Source organism: Polypterus senegalus, chromosome 5 (genome assembly GCF_016835505.1).
Source record: "Polypterus senegalus isolate Bchr_013 chromosome 5, ASM1683550v1, whole genome shotgun sequence".
In the NCBI taxonomy this organism is placed as follows: domain Eukaryota; kingdom Metazoa; phylum Chordata; class Cladistia; order Polypteriformes; family Polypteridae; genus Polypterus; species Polypterus senegalus.
In genome coordinates, this window is record NC_053158.1 from 81182179 (window position 1) to 81200106 (window position 17928).

General features: G+C 38.0%; 1 protein-coding gene across 3 annotated transcripts in view; it reads right to left on the reverse strand.

Moving 5' to 3' along the window:
• The window catches only part of otulinb (OTU deubiquitinase with linear linkage specificity b), a 140948-nt gene extending 137977 nt beyond the window's left edge, over positions 1–2971 (reverse strand). Inside the window, exon 1 of one of the 3 annotated variants that reach the window (XM_039754880.1) lies at positions 2788–2971. The gene's annotated coding sequence lies outside the window, so the exon portion shown is untranslated. The other 2 variants (XM_039754883.1, XM_039754881.1) reach the window with 2 other exon arrangements.
• Positions 2972–17928: the final 14957 nt, after the last annotated feature.

Genomic DNA, 17928 nt, shown 5'->3' on the forward strand with positions numbered 1-17928 from the left:
TTTAGAAAAAATCTGCTAGAAGATCATTAGGTTGGTAAACTTGTGTAACTTAGCCGATAATTTTCAGTTGTTTAAATTGGTACTGTCCAGTGAAGAGATCAGTAACTCCAGTCGACATGTATAAAATATTTGATTGAAATTTAATTTTGCCATAATTTTAGCTTAAGAATTTCACCTTACTTTGTACATATTACATGCTGCTATCACTTAATCTGGAAAGCAACACAAGTATTAGGCCCGGTCTTAGGTATTATGGGGCCCTAGGCGAAAGGGGGGTCCAGGGGCCTGCCTGGAAGCTCTGCGAAATGCGTGAAAATTAGACCAAGGAGACGTTTTCTTGTAACATTATGAGGTCATCACCCGCTGTTACCAGCACCAACTCTCACAAAATTGAGCAAAGCTCCTCTCTGAGACGCAATGAAAGCATCAGTATCGGCTTTTTTCTTTCGCTTAGCTGCTCCAGATTCATCACTTACGCTTCGAGGACATACTGACAGACAGGGATTTTGTTCGTTCTCGCAACTCAGATTGCGGTTCTGCCTTCCCGCTCCCGTGCCACCTGCTGCCACTGACGAGGTGGAAGGATTTATGAGATCTTGACTTCTTTCTTCTTCGACGAATGATGATGAGGGCTGATTCACTGATGTGGACGTTCGACCCATAGAGATCTTGGCTCAAATCGCTCCGCTTTTATAGACAGCCGCCCACGTGGACACGCCCCCGCTGGCCCATGTGATTTAAACATGCGAGGGGAGGGCCGTGGGCCTGGCCGCCTTCGATCCGGGGCCCGCGGTCGCCTACTTCGCCTATGCCTAAGGCCGGGCCTGCAAGTATGTTCTTGCAGAAAAACTTTCATTTTGCATTAAAAAAAATTCTGTAGAATGGAATAATAAAAAAATTCTTAATCCAAATCTAAAGAGTTTTTTTTGATTGGCATAGCTTACACAGGCAGCATTTAGTACATGGATAGACACGAGGCAGGAATATGCTGAAAAAGCACTTAATTTTTACACTGAACATAATGGGGATTCATTAAAAAATGTCTAAGGTGGACATTCAGAACTCTTTAAATAGACTAATTAGTGTTTAAGACTTCCTTTCAGAGCATGTATTCCACAATGTACCTTCCAAATCAATTATAACCATAGATAATAAATACACTCCATTTTACTACAAAATTGTATATGCAGCTACATTAAAACTGATGTACAGCAGTATCATTCCACACGACTCCCTAAAAAGTTTAAATGTTACTAAAGAAATGTATTGCATAAAAGCAAAATACAAAGCAGAAAACTGATATTCCACTCTACTATGCTGTCTGTAGTATTCTGCTGCACAATTAATAGAAGCAACATGCAGCATCTGCTCATCGCAAATCATGGAGTTAAAAATGTACAGTTATATGTGTGTTCTTCAATTACATACCATATCTTTTCTGTCCCTAATTGGTGCATCAGTGACATGTAGGGGGTTACACATTTCTAGAGGATTGCTTATAACTTGATTTCTCCAGATCAAGTGTCAGAGCTCATCTTGTGATAAGACAGTAATTATTTTACACACAGCACATTTTTTCAGGCATGTCTACAAGTAAGTAAATACAGTACATACTAGCATATAATGATTTCAGAGAGAGGTAATATTTTGCATTTTGGATAGACAAGCAAGTTAAGAATTCCGCCGTACTCTGTACATGCCGTATACTGCGGTTGCTTAATCTGAAAAGCGATACAAACAGACTCTTGCAGAAAAAAAAAATGCCTTTTGTAAAAAAAAAAATGCATTGAAATCAGTCTTAATTTAAACCTAGACTGTTTTTGAACGTGACAGTCGACGCAGGGAGAATCTAGTGCACAGCTAGACACCAAGCTTGAGTATGCTAAAACAGAGCGTTTTACACTGAGCATTAACAGGGATTCATTAAAAAAAAACTGTTAATGTTCGACATTCAAAACTCCACAAATAAACCGATCAGTCTCCGGGGCGTAAAATTCCCTTGATAGCACGCATGCCACAATGTATCTTCCAAATCAGTTAGGTTTAACATACACTATACATTCTGTACACTCTATTTGAATAAAAAAAACTTCATACACAGCAACGTTATAGCTGTTGTAGTAAAAATCCATATGCTTACAGTTACGTTTGACATTCAAAACTCTATAAATAAACCGATCAGTCTCCATAGCGTATATTTCCATTAATAATATGCATGCCAAAATGTATATTCCAAATCACTTATGATTATCACACAATATAGATTCTGTACACTCTATCTGAATAAAAAAAACTGCATACACAGCAACGTAGTAAAAATCCACATGCCTCGCTAAAAACTTTCATTGTTACTAAGAAAACGTTTTGCTTGAAAGAAAAATAAAAAGTACCACACTACTATGCTATCTGTAATGTTAACCACGCAATTACAGTACTAACACCTACCCTCAGCCTCTGTCCCTCACTGCGCAGCACTGGGTTAAAAATACAGCAGGAGCCGCACCGTGCAGACGTTCACCGCTCTGGAATCACCGCAGTTAAATCATCTTTTTAAGCTTACCACTAAATATGGAAACGAAACGTTACTCTTTTTCCAAGCAACAACTGTTTTGATGTTCGTATGAGCAAAAAAAAAAACCTGAATCGTAAATCATGATTGTGCGCAAGTAATTAAGCCAGGCAAACAGTCGTGGCGTCTGTCCGCTATTAAATATCAGACACCGCAGTGTTAATTCCAACTCGCCGCACTCCCCTGCTTCATCAGAAACACGTCGGGACGCCCGTTACCTCGGCCCGTTTTCCAACGTCAACTGGTTCGTGTCTCCGTCGGCTGTCTGCAGTGAAGGGAGCAGTCACCGTGCTCGCAGGAAGCGCGAACTGGCACCGCCTTTTACTTTCGCTTTCACTCGCGGAAGAAAATACAGGCGACACCGTGGAGTGCGCGCAGAGATAAACTAGGGTGGCGCGGACGGCACACGTGACTATGGCAAGCCGTTTTAAACATTGGCCTGCCACATGAGACTGGCCTTTGAATATGAAGTCACACAAGAGAAAAAATGCGTGTATGGACAATCAGGTGCCTCAAACGAGAGCATTCAACTTCAAAAAGACTGACGGATTCAACTTTCAGCGCCATGCGGTTTCAAGCTTGTTGAAGAGATTGAAATTTAGTTGGTCCATAATTTAGCTTTTTACAGAAGCTCAATGAATAAATAAACGAATCAATAATAACATTTTGACAAACGACAGATCTCTCTTAAGTAAACTCCAGAATAATGTAAAAGAAAGAAAAACTAAAAAAAAAAACTTCTGACTTGGCACTTACTGTCACGGTGAGGTATATAAAGGCGCATTGATATCGAGTTTGACAGGTTTCTAAAACCCGCCTGACAAAAACCGAAACCAGCCTAATGAGCACTCTTGACCAGAGGAGAAGAGCAGGAAGATGTATACGGAAAATCCAATATACAATGAACAAACCGCTCCCATCAATTTTAACACACTTAAAGTTCATTTAACACATCACAGTGTGGTACACAAACTGCATTGTAGACAGGCCGATAAGTGGATCGCAGAATGGGCCAGGGTCCCAAAGGTGAAAGGGAAGGACTGCATTGAAATTAAACCAGCTCAGTTTTTGGAAGCTGAAGGTGAACTGGTAAGGATTTTGAGCCACATGTCCCCATCTAAAGTGTCAGTTTTTCAGTAAGGCAGAAGCCTCTGTAAGGTAGAACAGCTTATTTTTTTTTATAATTTCATCTGTAGTTTATTTTTCCACTGTATTTAAACCTGGTTATTGGTGATGGCCAATATTAATTGGTTGAGTTGAATGTTAAAATTTGATGATATTGATGGCTATAACATATTTGTAATTTTTATTATTATTTATGTTAAGAGTTACAAGGGGTTTTACAATGCTTTACATAAACTTACAAACAAAAGAGAACTAATACAGAAATTTTACAAAAAACAAGAACCTATGTTAATTACATCCAGATGTGACAAAAAAAATGATATAACCAAATTATAATTTTTACATAATTTAATTGCCATTTTTCAAAAGTTTTCTAGAGTTTAAATAATAATCAACCATAAAAATCTTGTAAGATAAAGTATTCTTGAATCATTTTGACTTATTAACTTTACTCAAAATAATTCATAAATGTATAATAAATATTCCTCTTCTATGTTTTCTCTTATACGGTACAACAGTAAGTCAAATTCTTAAACTTCAAATACACCTTTAACTCCTTAAAAATTAAACAGTGGGGTAATGGTAGCGCTGCTGCATTGCAGTAAGAGAAAGTAAGCAGACCAGGGTTCACGTCCCAGGTCCTTCCAATGTGTAGTCTGTATGTTCTCCCAATGTCTGGTCAGGTGCTCCGGTTGCCTCCCACTGTCCAAAGACATGAAGGTTTGGTGAATTTGCAATGCTAAATTACCCCTAGTGTATGTGTTCGGTGTGTGTGTGTGTCCACTCTGCCTTGTTCCTGCACAGCTAACAAAAATATAAACTACAGACTCTCCTTCATCAGTTTACAAACACAAATCATCCAGCTGATGTTTAAAGTTAGAAAATACTAATTGAACTGGGTAAAAACCTATGAAGATCACATCTGTTTAACTGCATTTGTATTAAAATACCTATCAACAGCAACATTTATTTACTGTATATAGTAGTGCATTTTCATGCAACAGTATACCTCAAAGTGCTTTACAAGATGACAAAGAAATAGTTACAAAAAAAGAAAAACAATTAAGGTAAGGCAATAATATTGAAGAATAAGTAACAACAAAACAAGGTATGGTCAAATGGTGAGGACGACAGAAAAAAACTCCAATTAGGCTCTAGAAAAAAAAACAAAATCTGCAGGAGTTTGAAGGCCAAAAGAATGCCCAGTCTCCATTGGGCATTCTATCAAAATACATGTTCCTAAATCAGTCCTCTTTGTTTTCATGCTTCACATAATAGGATTCTGATAAAGTAGGTCTCATGGACAGATGAGACCCCCACCTTCATTCCATCATCTCAGGGGGCTGCATGGTGGCTTGATCAGTTGTTGGTGGAACAGATCTCCACCACAGATAAACCAGAAAAGACAGCAGAGAATAGTGGGGAGAAACTGCGGATCCCTGAAGAATGTGATCATTCTATAACCATACAGTCTATTAGAAATACAACTAAAATGTAGCTACAAAAAGCCATATTAAAATAATGGGTTTTTAGCAGTTTTTCAAAATGCTCCACAGTATTAGTCTGGCGAAATTCCATAGTAAGTGCGGAAATTATTCAAATTGAATTTTAGTTTTTACCGTGTTTGGGTTTTATTATTGAAAACAAAGCTTGTAAGGCTGCTGTCTTTTGCCAGTGCTTCATGAAAAGCACATTAATCACAACACAAATCATTGTAAAAAAGGTTGTGCTATCTACTCTGTTGGAACGTCTAATTTTTCAGTCCACCTTTTTTCTTTCATTCTTTTGTTGCTTCCTTCTGTTTTGGTCAGCTTTCAAATTTATAAATAACACAACCAACTGCGTAAGTGTTTTTTTCTTTCATACAATGTTGCTGTCTTCCTCATCTACCACAGCAGGGCTGAATAGATGACAGCTATGAGTGGTAAAGGTGTCCTTTGAGTTAACTTGAACTTGTGGCAGCATGTTGTTTTCTTGCAAGCATTATATTTTCCAAAACTTGGTTCTGCAACGTTTGTTATCTGTTGCACCACCTCGTCTAGCCCATCAATTGTTAAGCAGTTGACTTTGAAATAAATTGTTTTTGATATTATATTTTTTTAAGTTTCTGGTTTTTTTTTTTCTGGCTTTGATATATTTTGTGAGAAGCCCAAAAAAATAACATCACACCTAATCGCTATTTTTACCCGCAGATCTGTTTACCATCAAGCCCAATTTGGCAGAAAACCCACATATGTGGCAACACTGATTGTCATTGGTATGAAGAAACCCCCTGTACCATTTCCTGACACACTTTTGAATATGAGTGTAATCCATTCGCTGAAAGTACTCAGTGCTAGTATGTAAGAGAGAGGAGGTGCAACATTGTTCATAATGGCACTCGGTTTTATTTTTAATCTTTCCTTTGCTACTGCATTCATTGGGTCAAGAGTGGATCTTATATCCATGTCTGCCTTTTTAATTAGCTTGTTGATTTTGTGGGTCTCTCTTGAAATGATGTTGCCAGACCAGCACACTACAGTATAGGAAATCATACTGGTCATTACAGAGTTGTAGAATTTGAAAAGCATGTCTCTACCTACATGCGGCAGAAATGCAATCTCAAGAAAATAAAGTCTGCTCAGCCCTTCCCTATACAGTTCCTCAAAGTTATGAGAGTGACTGGGCATGGAGGCTTTTTGTGCAGTAAAAGTCAATAACCAGTTATTTGGTCTTGTTATTATTAAGTTGCAGACAATTCATTCTTTACCAAAAAACAAAGTTCTCCACCTGACACCTATATTCTGTTTCATCCCCTTTATCAATTCATCCCATAAGTGCAGAATCATCTGAGAACTTCTGCAAGTGACATGTCATGGTATTATGTTCAGTATCTGAAGTGTACGTACATAAGTGCAGGTACCCTTTGTTTAAAAACTTATGTATTAACTTCATAGAGTACAGAGCAGTACCATGAAATTCTGTTGATGGGAGTGGGGGTCCCTTTGGACTTTTGAGCATTATGACAAAGTGATATGATTAAAGAGCGAATGGGTCCCCTGTGGAGTTTCAAGCACCGTGAGAGGAGGGTCGTGGGTTAGCAGTTGTAACTATTAGCGTTTATCCCTGAGCCCTAAACCTCAAACAAGGTAAAGTCCAACACACATATAAGTTTAAATAAAAGATGTTTATTAAACCTCAGCACCTTTTCAAAATCTTCTTTCCAAAGACCAGTTGCAATAAACACGAAATATCTAAATTCGTCCTCCTTCCATCCTCCTTTTGAGTGTTGCCAACCGTCTCTCGACTCTGAATCACCTTATGTGGGGCAGTGGGCTTCTTTTCAAACCTTACGTGGGAATGATTCTGGTGCCATGTCATGTTTTCCTGGAAGCACTTTCAGGCCATATAGAAAGTAGGGAGGTCCTTCCCTGACAACACCCTCTTTTGGCGCCCAGGCACCCCAACAAGGTTGCACTTCCGGACTCCTACTCCCAAGCACCCCTGCAGGTGTCCCGAATAGGCTGACACATGAGGACCACTCCCACCTGCCGCTTTGGGGTTGGAACTTCTCCCAATTAACTAAGCTTATGCTAGTCCAAACAATACATTAGTGCAGCTGGCGAACACGTCTGTCCTTCTGTTCTGGCCTACCGTCCAGGTAAGAAACTGTCCTCATTCCCGGCCAGGAGTCCTGTTCTCCTCTTACAGCATTTATTATAATCATGTGTCACTTAAAACCCTTGCATGATAGAGAAAGTCTGATTAAATATTTGAATTCAGCATGGAAAATACTGTAAGATTCACCTACGTTGATTCAAAAATAAGTTAAATTTAGTTACCCATTGTTATTTATCCTTTGTCATTTTTTTCTTAATTTATTGTAAAGTAGTTTGAGCTGCATATCTTGTATGAAAACATGCTAAAAGAATTAAACATTGTTGATGTCTACAGAATACAGACTATACAGTGAAATTATTAATCAGCATTAGTGAGTATAACTATTGCACCTTGCCTGAATACTTTTGTTTTCCTTACTCAAAAATATATATCTGAGAACATTTCTATACACCTGTATTTGACATGAGTTGCTCTGTATTATCTATAACTAGCCAACCCGTGGTGTAGCATACGCCGCATAATCAGGCCGCTTTTTAAATGATTTTTAAGCACAGAGGAAAAAATAAACATTTGAAAAATCCGTAATTTAATAAACCACCAAGAAAAGTAATAAAGCGAAGGACGGGGTTGAACAGCGCTCGTTCAGTACGCACAGCCCGCTTATGTGGCCGCCCCCAACTCCCTACCTGAGTCGCTTTCGTTTGTGTACAGTCCACACGCACCTGTGAGTCACGTTGACTGTTAATTTTCCAAACACCGCCTCAGTCGGTTTCCACGTTGATTTTTCATTGTTCTTTGCGGTTCCAGCTGCTTTTTTTATATATATAATCCACCAAGTCACCCGACCATGGGGGCTTTACAAAGGGCGGGGACATAATCAGTGCGAGCGTATGACCCGCACGTACTGGGAATTTCTCGTTCATGGGGAACAATTGGAAGCCTCGGTCTCCATCACGAATGGGGTTCAACGGCTTACCCACGCCTCCCCGCGCCGGGTAGACACACGTTGATCCATTCAGTGTAGCGCGTGTGCAGTACCAGACATACAAGTGCATCACAGACCTGTTAATGCTCAATCTCACGTGGCTGAAAGCCACTTGTCCCTCTAAGAATTTGGACACCGACCGCTGTTGGGTCGTGTAACTATTTAGCAGGCGGAGTCTCGTCGTTTTGGAAATAACCAGCCAAATCGCTCCACCAACTAAGAACTGCCATGCACCACCACCCACAGAATCGAGAAAGAGCTATCAATCTGTCAATCCTGTCCGTGTCCGGGCCGGGCGAGGTTTCCTGTGTTGAGTCAAATGAAGCGAAAGTCTTTGTACAGTCCAGATGCACCTGTGACTCACGTAGACTTTTCATTGCTCTGTGCGGTTTTGGCTGCCTTTCTATATATAATCCACCAAGACACCCGACCACGGTGGGAGGGGGGTGTGTATAAAGTGCAGGAGTATCTAAGAAGGCGCATGTTTGTCGCGGATGCGAATTGCTGTATGTAGCGTGTAAAACAGTTTGCTATAATGCACACGGTCGTGCGTCATAACCGAAAACTCATTTTTTAAAGACTGCTCACTTCATTGTGTTTTAACCTCAGTTGTAAAGGAACGTTTTAAGGATCCCATGGGATACCCCTCGCAAACAGTTTTACACGCTGCATATGGCGATTCACCTCCGCGAGAAACATGCCTCTATTAACAGTCAACGTGGGTTGGAGCTGCATGTGACCTGTACGACAGACGAATATAAATGACGCCGGTTTTTCTGTGTTGTCGTGTCCGAGTTGGTGGGCGTGGCTCTGTGAGTGCTTTCCATGGTTGTCTTGCCTTAGTGAATTGTATATATAGATTGTTTCTATTGTTTATCCATGGTGCATGTTAAGCTTACTGGCTTATAACTTGGATTACTAATGTTCACAGTGTGTTTTATTACACAGTAACAAACAACAACAACATTTATTTATATAGCACATTTTCATACAAACAATGTAGCTCAAAGTGCTTTGCATGATGAAGAAAGAGAAAAAAGACAGAATAAATAATTAAAATTAGGCAACACTAATTAACATAGAATAAAAGTAAGGTCCGATGGTCAGGGAGGACAGAAAAAACAAAACAAAACTCCAGACAGCTGGGGAAAAAAATAAAATCTGCAGGGGTTCTGGACCACGAGACTGCCCAGACCCCTCTAGGCATTCTACCTAACATAAATGACCTCAATCAGTCCTGACAAAGCCTTTCACACTGGAAGTTTAGTTGCTTGATACCTATAGTATGTACTGTATTTTCTTTGTTTCATTTGTTTTTCAACTGTTTTTCTGGTGAAAAATTGGTAATTAGGATAAAGCTATACATAATGTGCATAGGGAACACACAGTTTATTGCAAAGGCCCTCTTCCTTCTCACCATGTAGTACTAAGAAAAATATTACAAGAGGGATAAATGCAGAGAGGCAGTGTTAAGCCTTGGATATCACCATGGCCTTTTCACTCTTTAAGAAGGTCCACAAATCTAAAATTCACACCAAGCTGCAACAAATAGATTCTGATGGTTACTAGCTACATTCATAAATGTGATCCTGTAGGTGACTGTTTGATCACCATAGTGGTTAGGATTAGGTTTGGGTTAGCCCATAGAGTTTACAGTATCATATTCTGCTGTTTTGCATTTTGAGATTAGAAGTAATTTCCAAATATTCAGCATTCTCAAAACAGTTAAGTTTATAGGAATGTTAAAAGTACTCCTGTAGAACAAGTGGCCATCACTGTATTGGTTGGCTTTCATCAAAGTCTTCTTTGGTAAAAGAATACTTAACAAAGATGTAGATACATTGTTGTAAGAGAAAGCCATCAGACCCCTTCTGCATTTCAGAAGGTGACTTAAGATGCTGAGCTGAACTAAAAGTGCCTTAAAAAAGTATTCAATCTTTTTTTTCACACAAATGATTGTGACTAACTTGCTTTAAGCTTTAATCTTCTGTAATGTGTTATGGTTTTTGCTTGTTATATATATTTAACTGAATTCGTAAGTAAAATACAAAGTATTCAACAACAATTGCTTTATTCATTTACTTCCTGTTTGGCTGAATTACACTGTATTACACTGTATTTTTAAACTGTACGTCCTGAAAATGCCAGCATTGTAACTGATTTACACTGTGATGCACAGTATGTTAAGATGAATCATGGACTTTACAATGACTTTACACCACTTTTTTTTTTCTTTAAGTTTTACCTTTTCTACACAGGTATTACAGAAATGGGTCAGGTTCAAATGTGATCCTTACTTGTTTGTTTGACTAATGTTTCTATTTTGCTAGGAAATTAACCTACAGCATCTTTATGTAAGGTTTCAGTGGATACTTATTCTCATGCTATACTACATGTCAAAATATTATTACACTAAAGTTTTAGCATAGTTTTTAAAAGCTTACAGCTACATAAGTTTTAGTACACAGTGTTTATGGAATGATTGGACTATGGATATAGTGCAAATATCTTTAATAAAATATGTGCTACAAATCATACTTGTATAGGGGAAATAAATAATATTGATTTTTAATTCCTTTTTATTCTGTATTCTATTATCTTTGAAGTGTTCTGTATTTTAATATTTTTGAGGTGTATAGTAATTGTTATAAATCAAGCTACATGGTCACCATTCAAAGTTTTCTGAAAGTTTCCAAGTTTCCAAGTTTATATTTTATCTAAAAGAAGCAGATCACATAAAATTCTCCTTTCCCATTATAAGTTAACAGATGTCAGACCTGCTGTTAGTTTTTCACATTCATCGACAAGTCACAAATCTTGTCATTTTTTAAACATTTTTGCTAATATAACAGCATCCATTTCATGACACCAAGATGAAAACTACAAATGCAGTATGAGATGTATGCTCAGTCACGGTTTGGTATATTTTGAATGTTATATTTTTGGTAAATGATGGTATGAGATGTTTCAGAAATATACAAGTCCATTGTTACTCCAAGTATATATATATATATATATATATATACATGTATACAATTTGAGTAAAGAGTGAGAATGAGAGGACAGTTTTCATTACAATTATTGGTCTAATGCAACTCTGTCCTTGATGGACATCTTTCAGCTGCTATCAGACTTCTCCAGTTTCTCAAGAATGCAGCTATTTGATTGTATTCTCTGTTCCTTGTTTCGCTTCTACTACTCTGCTCCGGTCTCTGAGCTGGCTTCCTGTTGCTGCAAGGATCCAATTCAAAACTCTTGTCTTACTCTGCAATTCTCTGAACAGTTATACTCCTCAATATCTCCAACCCTTTGTCTCTCCTTATGTTTCTTTAAGAAGTCTTTATTCTGCCTTTGTCTGTCTGCTGACCATCTGTCCTCTTGCCAGATGTGCCAAGACTGGATAACCCTTTTCCATTCTTGCTACAAAGCTGTGGAATGATCCCCCTTTATTAGTTTGAACTGCACCCAATTTACTTGTTTTTAATGCATCTTTTGAAAATGCACCTTTTCATTAAATATTTTAAAACTGCTTAGTTTCTGTCCTATAGGATAGCTGCTGTTGCACTGACAAAGAGTTTAGGATACTGATTTTTGTCTTAGTCTAGTTGCAGATATAATTATGTAGTAGTTCTACTACCTTGTGCTTGTTTTTTATCATGTTCTCTGTTGCTTTTGATTCTTGTACCTTTATTGTTGATTGTATTATAACTTCCATTTTAAGTCACCTTGGATAAAGGCATCTGCTAAATAAATACATAAATAACAATAATAATATGTATAGTATTATGTTTGAAAGAATGAGCTGACAATGTAGGGAGGATAGCAACAATTTGGTGGGAAGCTGAAAAATCTAAGCAAGATAAAGTTGTTGTTGCAAAATATTGTCACACACGTGCGAGTTGGAGGCAGTCAAAGAGCCTAAAGGTGAGTGAAATCTCGCAAGACAAGGGTCTATCACGTGGTACTTACCTGAATCTCTTTCTACCTGCAGAAAACTGGAAGAAAAATAAATAACTAAATTTCTGGCTCCAAAATGGCCACGATGACGTCACTTCCGGTTCCACTCCAATGACATCACTTCCGGTTCCACAATCAACTACTTATGTCTACTCCTGATGACGTTGGTTCCGTGTTCCCACCTCCAATCGTCACTTCCGGCCAACCATTTCCTCTCCCATCATACATTCTGTTATAAAAACGCCATTTTGTTACAGTAAATCATTCAATCTGTACTGAAAAGTCATTTGAATCGCTTTCTTTATTTCAATTGTCTGGATGACAATATATGGGGACGACCCCCAAATCTTTTTCTATTTTTGAAGACTCTTTATTTATCACAATATATAGAGACTAGTTAGGGTTATGAGACAAGGTCTGGGTACTAGTCAGGCCAGGACATAAGTGAGAAGACTTTAGAAGATCTGTTATTATTTGTACACCCTTCCAGCTACAGGATTCATGATACAGTGTCTAACATTTTTCCTTTCACCACACACAGTATAAAAGAAAATGATATAATAGAGTCAAAATGTAAACTTTTAGCTTTGATCAAATGTGTCCTTTCCACACATCTCTAGTTGACCATTTCTGGTGGAAGGACTATATGTATTTATGTGTCTTTGTATCAATGGTTAGATTTTTAGATCTGGTAGCTGCATACTTATCAGTATTCAAAATACTAAAACCCTATTGATTCTGAACAAAACGAGTATGTGGGGACTTTGGTTTTACTCAATAACATTTCTTTTAATGACACTTAAAATTCTGTTCCTGAAGTAATGTTTTAAATAAAACTTGTAAAATATAGGTCTGTAATTTGTGCTTCAGGTATTTTTGCTGTTTCCATCTGTTTCCAGTCTGTGTTCATTTTACTGTACAGAAGTCCATCCATCCGTTATCTAACCCACTACAGTATATCCTAACTACAGGGTTGCAGGGGTCTGCTGGAGCCAATCCCAGCCAACACAGGGCACAAGGTAGGAAACAAACCCTGGGCAGGGCGCCAGCCCACCGCAGGGCAAGTAGTATTTTAGATTAAACTGATTGAGAATAAAAAATATCTATAGAATTTATTTGAAGCAGAGAAAGAAATCATCAAAATATTGTCAAGAAGACCTGAAACAGCCTCTTGGCAACACTCTCATGTAATAAACAGAGATTTATTCATTTTTTAAAATAAATTTAAGAATGAAGTATAGTACCAACAAGAGTAATCACAGTATAGAGAAAGTTATCCTGGGGAAGATTCTTTTTAAATCTTTTTTTTAATAAATTAAATCACATAAGAATGTGCCTTGCCATGGACTGGTATGCTATTCAGCTATTTCATACCTTGTGCCTGAACCTCCCAAAATAAGCTCTGGCTATTCATAATTCTTTACTTAGTTAGTTTAGAAATAGATGCTGTAAGGGGTAAGTGGTCTCTGCCTTTGTGCTGTATCAATGTTTAAAGTAGTTTTGGAATACATGCATTTCTCTAAAATTCCATTGTCAAGTGTTCTGTTGCCATTACCTTTGCATTGGCATCATCAATTAAAAACCTAAATCATATACATATACTATATTACAAATCATGTACCATTTAAACATAACAAACAGGCTGTTAGATCATTTTAGGTAATAATGACACCTTCAAACAGAATGCAAATTACATTTTTGAGCCTGCAGATAGAATATAAAAATGGAGAGATTCCTAAGTAAAAATTCTTTTGGAAAAAAAACAACATATACCAAACTGTCATCTACAAGTAATTCTGGGAATTTGTGGCACCTCTGTTGGCAAAATTTTAATGATATATAAAATAAACAACTTCAAGTTCACAACATGGCATAATTACATCAGTGCACACATGAATTTGTAATTACTAGTTCTGTATAAGCATACACTTGTTCATGCATCTAGAGATACAAGACAGCAAAATATTTGCAGTAAATGTAACTAGAGTTACTGGTCAGTACAAGTCTTCTCCACTGAGACCCCAATGGAATTAAAATTCCATCAGTGTTTGTATACTGTACCTTTTTTTAATGGAACCCATCCTAAAGTTTTTATTTGGATTTCTCCCCATGAGAGCTTTGTTTAGATGCTCTTAATTTAGATCTCATCATAACCAATCTGTCCATTCATCACTTTTTGAAAGTTATTAGTACTTTTTGGTTCATACACTAAATAAGATTACCAGTAGTTATTTTTTTTATCAAAATCTGACCAGTAAAAGCAAGCCATACTAATCACCTGGATCTTTTACAAAATGACTGATTATTTAAAAAGTACCGAGCTGCTTTTTATAAAGTAGATCTGATTTTATTACACATAATTATGAAATGATTGCATATAAAAATACTAGATACTTTCAGATCATTTTCATGGGATAAATAAAATAAACTTTAATATTGATTATGTACAAATCAGGAGATGTGTGGTTCTCACTGCCATTTAGCGTATGATGATATGTGCAATAACAGGTAAAGTTTGCTTTTGTTAATTAGAATGAATTGTGCACAGGATTATTATTTTTAAACCACACCTATAAAAAGTGAAAGAATGCCTAAATGAAAGCACTATTCCCACAGCGGTGTAGTGGGCGGGCAGCGAACCATCGTCCTGCACACGAGTGAAAGCTGTGGCCCTGGTGACTATAGACCACGGGTCACCGCTTGCTGCTGGGAGCCGCCCGAGGGACATTACACTGCGCAAGCAGCAAAATCGCCCCCCTCCAGCCACCGCTTGCAGCATCCCCAGGCCGAAGATGACAAGCGGGAGTTACTGAGGCGCATGCGTCGCAGCTGCGTCCTTGTTCGTAAGTCTTAGGTCGGATGTCTGTAACCTGGGGACTACCTGTATTTATTTCATAAAATAGAAACTAAATATTAATAAATACAGACATGCAAAATTATTTGCATACAGTCTAACAAAAGATTTGGGATATTGTGATTCAGCTGGTTTCTTATTCTTGCCTTTCAAAATTAGTCTTTGATGCTGTTGTTTCATGTTGCATTATGTAGCAGCCTTTTTTTTCTTTTCCATATCGAGCACAAAATGAGATCTACTCTGGCGTCTGAAAATTTATTTATTTTTTTTTTAATATTTTTATTAATTTTATTACACTCCATACAAAGCAATCAAGTTTTTACAAAAAGAAAAATAGAGTTAAGAACAGATCGGCGTCTGAAAATTTGAACAAACTTGTGTACCTTAGCAACTGTTTGAATGTTAAGATGGAAAAATAATGATGACTGTGGTCTTGAGCAGTGTTACATACATGCCCAAAATATTGTGTTTTGTCATAATTTTGACAAAAAATGGAATGTCTGATATCCTCTGAGAATTATTTCCAGTACATCACGATTCTGACATTATTAAATTTATAGCTGATCTGATAATGTAGTAACTGTACATGTTTACATAATTCATAGTGTACTACAGTATTAAACACCATCCTGTATAATTACAAAGCATGCAAACACTGTCTTTTCTTTCTATACATTGTGTGTTTCATTCCTTTAGTGTGCTCTAATAATAGGCCTACTGTTTTTTAAGGTCATGCAGGTTAATAAGACTGAACTGAGCGAGAGCTCAAGAGAGAGTGTGGACTATGGCCGGCGGTTTATTCTGGCCAAGACCCCCAAGCCGCCAGATGGAGCCTTCCCTGCAACGTGGAGATGCCCCGAATTCCAGGAGGGCATCATAGACTTTGGAGTTTTAATGCACAGCCCTGCTGGATAACATTGGGGCCACCAGTGAACGCTGCAGGGAGGCACAGAGACATTTATTTTCCATACAGTCCGGAAGTACATCCCAGACACGGGGACAGAAGAAATGACGTACTTCCGGGTTAAAGATAAAAGGAGTTTTAATCGGACTCGGAAGTGATAAGAATCACATGGACTGGGGGGATCGGAAGCACTTCCGGGTTGGGGAATATAAAAGGACTGTAGGAGATCCCAGCAGGGAGCTGAGTTGGGTGGCAGGGTGACAACGCGTCTGGGAGTGAAAGATTGTGATTATAGTGTATTGTGTTTATTATTGAGGGTGCTTTGTGCACATTATTGTACAAATAAAACAAATTATTGGACTTTTATCTGGTGTCTGGCATCTGGTCTGAGGGTTCAAGGGGACGACAGCGTCCCCTATCTTTCAAAAGAGAAAAACATTCACTTGACAGTATTGTTCATCATAGGTTATCATTGGTATCTATAGTTTGAGTGCTAACATGCCAGTTAAATGTTTTTGTGTTTGCTTTGTTTTTTGTATCATGGTAAGGCTACACTTTTAGTTTTCTTCTTGTAATAGCCATGAAGAATAGATTATTATTTTTAATGGCTGGGTCTTTGAAATTATACGCATGCATCTTCCATTGCTGTGTGCGTTACTGTGCAGGGTTTTATTACAGGATCCCCCTCGTTTGGCTACTCACGGTCAAGTTCTATCAACCACGTTATCTGCATTAAATTTTATTCACCCACGTAGTTTCATATAAGCAAAACCACCATCAAATTTCTGGCTGTGCTACTACTACTTACTACTACTGATAATAATAATAGTAATATTATTTACATTTATATAGTGCTTTTCTCACTACTCAGAGTGCTCTGTATGTAGGTAACCTTACAGTTTGTGTGATTTTTTCTTTTCTTTTCTCCTGGGCTACGAAGTGCTGCTTCAGTCCGTCACCCCACTCAAATTTTTTCACGAGCCACCACTGGAACTTACCCCTTCACAGAGTGGGTTGGATGGTATTGAAGGCACCAGAGAAATCACAAAACATAATCCTCAGAGTGCTGCCAGCTTTGTCCAGGTGGGAATAAGCCTTGTGAAGCAGATATATTAAGTGCATCTTCCATGCAAAACTTTGTCCAATGGGCAAACTGTAGTGGGTCAATGTGGTCTATTACAAGAGAACTTATATAGTCTAGGACGAGCCTCTCAAAGTCCTTCATGATGTCTGACATAAGTGCCACTGGCCTGTAGTCATTAGGTGAAAAAGCACCTACCTTATTTGGAACAGGAACAAGGCAAGATGTTTTCCACAGCAGGATCACTTTCTGGAGCCTTACGGACAAACTGATATGTGACAGAGGATTCCATAAAGTTGGTGAGCACAGGCCTTAAGAACTCAAGGACCGATTCCATCTGGTCCTGCAGCGTTTCCTGTTTGTAGCTTCCTCAGTTGTCTCCTCACTTGGTCTTCAGTTATAGACAGCCCATGCTGATGGTCAGAGGTGGACATACTGTATCAGTGGCCATTCCAGTTGATCATTTCAACATTGCATATTTCCGTAAAAATATTTAAACAACGATTTTTCTTTTCAAGTTATAAATTCCAGGCTATTTTGAAGGAATAAGAAGAGAGAAAAATAAATGCTAGTTGACAATAAAAAGTAACAAATGCTTGATTTTGGGATATCTACATCTCAAATAACATTAAAAACAAGGAACTTCTCATTTTTCAGCTCAAAATATACTGTATACAGTTTTTAAGGCGCGTTCTGCAATACTTAAGTCACTTTCTCAAAACTCTGTACACAGTCTACAACACCAACACACAGCTTAGCCAAACAGTTAATCTCCCCTCCAAAATGCACTACAGCCACCAACACAGTTAATCCATGTCTCAAAAAGACTCGTACTACCAAACTTTGGTCTTTC